The following is a 5,602-nucleotide window of genomic DNA, read 5'->3' on the forward strand; positions in this document are numbered from 1 at the left end:
TGGGGTATTGTTCCTGGGCGAGTAATAAAGTTACTGGACTCTAATCCCTGAATACAGTCTTAAATCCCTGCTATAGTTCCAGGGATTTAGTTGCTGGCCCTATGGCCCCAAGCGGAAAAATTCTCCAAGGTTGCCAACTACAGATTCAATAATAAGTTGGCGTGAAGCCCAGGAGAGTCACACCGTAGTACGTTTATCGTGTTTGGCTGACATGGCTGGTGGTTGAATTAAAGTTGTGGGTGGGCCTTCAGTCAGTATGATCGTGACAGGCACTAATCATAGACAGGAACGCTTGAACTCACCAATCAAGACCAAGCACAAGGTTTTTTTAAATGATGGTACTGCTGTTGTTTGTGAAGTTGCAGTTGCAGCTGGAGATTGATGTGTCATATACCAAACATCATTATGTTTATAGTTTGCTATTTCTTTTTGGCTGCTGTTATCTATTGCAGAAATACTTTCCAGCACTCTGACCACTGGTCTACTAGTCTAATTTTATGTAACACATGCCAGTTTTATACGCGTGCTCTTATTTCACTTTAACTGAGTGAAAATTGCCCTCTTCAATTAAGTGACTAACCACAAATGTGCATGCCCACTCTTCGGTTTTGTAGATATTGCTAATGTATTTTTAGTGTGGAATGACTCTTTAATGCGATTTAGCCAATTCTTCACAGTAGTAGGTTCTCTGCCACGGCAACAAATGCTTTAACAAGCATTGTAAATGTTTGTGGTTTCACAAACTGACCAGCGCCTGTGTGTAAATTGTGTCTAGGAGTTTTTTTCACCTGACCAACCTTGCAGCACAATCATCTCAAAAGCACCAGGAGTCCAGGGGAGTGGAGAAGCCTTTTTAGAAATACTGTGAGGACCCCAAATCTGCTTCTCCATACATAAATTAAATGCCATTTTAAAGCATGGTATTTACACTTTACACACATCACAGAGTTGGCTGAATTTGTGGGATACACCCAGACCTTTCTTCAGCTAGACCACAGGAATAGGAGTCACACACACACACAAACATATACACATACACATAGACACAGGACCCCCATGAAAACTGCCAGGTATGGCAGGCCAATAAAAATAAAGAAAACACCCATCCACATCCAGGAACACACTGCAACAACAAAGTGACAAGTTATCAACACAAAGCTGGTCTAATGTTGTGACACAGAGATGCCTTGGTCAGTTGTTTTTACTTTGACAGACGTATGCCAGATGAAGTCAAAATGCATTTATTTTGCAAAATTAAACGTTTGTCATACTATGTTTCGCGACACACTCTTACCAATCCTAATGCTTGACATTAACTAGAAAACAACTAGCAGAATGAAAAGGCCACAACTGCGTGCAGTTGATCGATCAAAGAGGGGGACATGCTAATTACAGTGCAGTGGGGTGGACCACGCCCTGTCTGAAAACCCACTCCACCCTCCCGCCTTTCCCCGTCTCACTGGGGTGAGCGTGCGTAATTACAGGAGGCAGCGCTGTTTTGCTACAGGAAGGAGGAAAATATTGGTGTTTTGATGCCAGAGCTATTTGCGTCCATCATCCGAGAGCCCTGTGATGGCATGTGCGTCAGCTAAAACAAAAAAAATAAATAAAAAAGAAGGCGTGATCTTCTTCAGCCCTCTTCTTTCCTCACTTCACAAACCGCCAAACTGAAATCTCCGAAAGTTCTGCCTATATACAGCCCCGTGAGTGGTCCTTTCCCCACCGTAGCTTGCTGCCACTCCAACAAAGACTGACAAATTCAGCCCTAGCTAATGATGCGAACATTGCTGTTGCTCATGAGCGCTCCAGGAAATCAGCGACTGTTGTCCCCTCCAATAACTTATTGTAATTCATTAATTTGATCATAACAAAAGATCTATATAGAAACGCGCAGGAACTTATAACTTTGAAACCACAAGATGAAGTGATAACTCATCGTACGCAGAAAGTTTTCAGAAAAAAACTAAATAAACCGACAATGTAATATCTTTTACAGAAAATGTTTTATTTTATAAATTCTGCTATTATTAATTATAGTTTAGAACAATAATCTACTTACTATGAAGCTTGATTTCAGCAGGAAATGGGCCATTCATCATTGAATAAAACACCAAAATAGGTGGTAATAGTTGTTTTGATGGTTTTGATTTATGCTTTGTGGTAAGCATTGTTCTGGGGGACTCTGTAAGGGAGTGGCAGGTTACGGGTAAAACCATCTGACAAAACACAACAACATCACTGTCCTCTTTTCCACAGCTCAGGGATGTCCAGTCCTATCTGAAAAGAGCCATTGTGGGTGCAAACGTTTCCTTCGTCCAAGCACTAAGACACCTAATTCTGAAAATAAAACCTCCTGAATCAAGACTATGATTGGCTGATTAGCTGAGTTAGCTGTTTCATTCATTCATTCATTCATTCATTACCTTTATTTAACCAGATAGGTCGTTGAGAACACATTCTCTTTTACAGTGACGACCTGGCCAAGAGGGTGCAAGTACACAGACACAAATAAAAATACCATAGAATATAAACACAACAGCAAACAAATATGCTATATACAATATAAAACCATAAAACACAACATATGAGTGTTTTAGTGCTGGGCTTGAACGAAAGGCCCCACCCACACAGAAACTGGTCGTCCTTAGATAAGATTGGATGCCCCTGACCGAAGCTCATGGATAATATCTACAGCAGGTGACATCATTGACTGCTATGACCCTAAACCCCCCAGGTTTAAGCCTGGGCCTCCCATGTCTCAGGCTGGACTGGCCCCCTTGCCCCACAACTGCAGAATTAGGCTGCCGACTTCTTTAGGTGCTTTAATCTGATTTGAGGAGCTCTGAAGCCAGACACACAGATCAGAGAGTCAGACAGTCTCAGCCTATCTGTCTCTCTTCTCTCTCTCTTTCTCCCTGTTCCTCTCTTTCCTTTATCATTCTAAACTTTAGACACAGGACACATTTTTCCCCTCTTGCTCACCTTCCCTCAGTTTCTTCTAACATCTCTAGCTTTTCTTCTCAAATTATTGAAGGGACTAACCCATGCACACACACACATACACACATGCGTGTGCGCACATAAATTCACACACACACTTGCACACACACACACACACAAGCACAATCACACGCACAGGAACACACACACACACACACACACACACATTTGTGCCTGTGCGTGTGTGTGGGGGGGGGGGGGGGGGGGATGTGTGTGTGTGTGTATGTGTGTCACACTGAGCTGTTGCTAGAGAGCCTTAATGCCTCCCTCTGCTCCTTTTCAACCCATCTCTATCAAACCTGAGCTCATTTATTTATTTAACAAACCATTATACAGCTATACATTTACTGGAACAATTCATGTTCAAGTATCCCTGCTTAAGGGTACAATGGCAGTTCCCCACCAGGGAACTGAACCTGAGTTACAAGTCCAGTTCTGTAACCGTTAAACTGGACTGTCGCCTTTGAGCCTCATGAATTTAACATTGCTCAATGTGCCTTCCATTCAACCTGAGAAAATGCCACTTTAGCTGAGAGTGCTTACCAAAGAAATACACATGACATCAAATATAACCTTAATCCTCAAATATAACCTTAACCCCCCCCCCCCCCCCCCCAACATACACACATGCACACACACTACCTCAGAGGTTGCACAGCAGGTCAGTGTTTGGCTGATGTGAGCTGAGTCATGCCACCCACCCCAGTTTCTTGTGAAGGTGTCATGCATCGTCATGTGACACGTCCAGAATAAGGGGGAGGGGGTCAAAGGGCGTAGATGATATGAGTTTAAAGGGATTTCCAGCGTGGGAGACATTTCTGAGTAAAGCCGCAGAAAGGAGTCACGCTAATCTGCGCACATTGTTTTCATGGAGTTATTTTTGGGCAATGCTGACTTTTGAAAAAAAAAGGGAGGGGTGAGGGATGGTTGTAGGGCTTTGCGTGGGTTTATACATTTTTGCAATATTTTGTTGACAGTATGCTCAGATAATTTAAACTCTTTGTCGCAGAGTTAGATAATAAACATACACAACATGCTTTCATAATAACTCACTTTGCGCCTGTAATTCACAAAATGGCTATAGGCAATAATGGATACCAGATAGACACACCTCCACTTGCTCCCTGTGGTCTAACTTGCTAGGTAGCCTGAATAATTTCTGGGCGTATGGCTTTGCTCATCAGGACAATTATGAAATTCACCCTTCAAAATGTGAGAATAAATGCCATAAATGCTACGAAACGGACACTGAATTATTTGTCTGCTAGGAAAGGTAATAAGCTGTTCTGTAGCTACAATAGCCTACTTCGAATCCATGTTAGGTCTACCCAGTGATATGGCCTGACCTGTTACCCAGAAATAACATCCAAACACATGCATTTGAAACTAGATTTTCCTGATGTGGCAGTCAGAATACCAAGGGATCAAAATGTATAGCTAAAAAAAAAAATAATAAAAAAAATAAAAAAATAAAAAACCATGGAGATTTTCCTTTTCTCTCCCTGCCCCAAATTCAGACATGCAATTTATAGAAATATGAGTAGCCTACCACAATCCTACAGGCTCGGCCAGGAAAACACACAATAAAGGAAAACATTGTAAACTCACTTTCGCCATACTCTGTTGGAAGAAAACTTGTGATGAATTTTTAAAAGCGTCACCCAAACTAACTTTTTCACCTCGTTATAGGCTATATATCTGCTAACTTGTTGATAGACCAAACGAAACCTGTAAAACAGGCAGGGTTTTTGGGCCCCATGAAAATATCTCACACTTCATGGAGTGTGACAGCTAGAGTCACCTGGCCATTAACTTAATGTGAAAACAACAAAGGTTTGGGAGCGCCCTCTAGCGTTGAAGTTCCATTCCACAAAAGATGCTTTCGAGAGACATTCACCTGTCGTAGCCTGTCTCCCAGGTAGCCTACATCTAACTGCAGGATGTGGAAATGCTCTATCTTGTTTGTCAACTTATGGATGACTGCAAACCCCACTGTCTGCCTTTTTTTGATACTTAAATATAAAAATCATCACGCCCAGGATTCTGACAGAAATTCCTGAACGCTGCCAGAATGAGTAACCTAGGCTACTATGTTTTTAAAAAGTGTAAAATGAAAATTATTTGAAAAAAAAAACCACATTATCGGGTAGCCTATTTGTTATTCTTTATTCGGTTCAATATTTTAAATATTAGTGGAGATATACATTGTATCTAGCCTATTTAATTATTAATTAATTATTGTCTTTTAAAATAGTCTAATTTGTTTTACCTTGTTATTCAGTTGTAGCCTATCGTGCCGTCCACGAATCTAAATCTTGTGAAGAATTCTACAGGAAGAATAAAACTGAAAGGAAAATGCGAGCAACACAAGGTGCTTGCGGTGTTTTCCTCATACCTTGCATATTTTCATTTACATAAAGCACGTTAATGAAATTCTTTACGGTTTGTAGTCTACTGGCTCAAATGCCCAATTCCTCCATGCATGCTTCTAATTCGGTTTTCTGAATAGTTCTCCGAAACAGCTAGCCTATAGTTTCGCAACCTGATGACGTCACTAGGGCTCAGCGCAGTGCCGCTTTCAAATGGATTTGAGGGCGAATCC

Source organism: Anguilla anguilla, chromosome 3 (assembly GCF_013347855.1).
Source record: "Anguilla anguilla isolate fAngAng1 chromosome 3, fAngAng1.pri, whole genome shotgun sequence".
Taxonomy (NCBI): domain Eukaryota; kingdom Metazoa; phylum Chordata; class Actinopteri; order Anguilliformes; family Anguillidae; genus Anguilla; species Anguilla anguilla.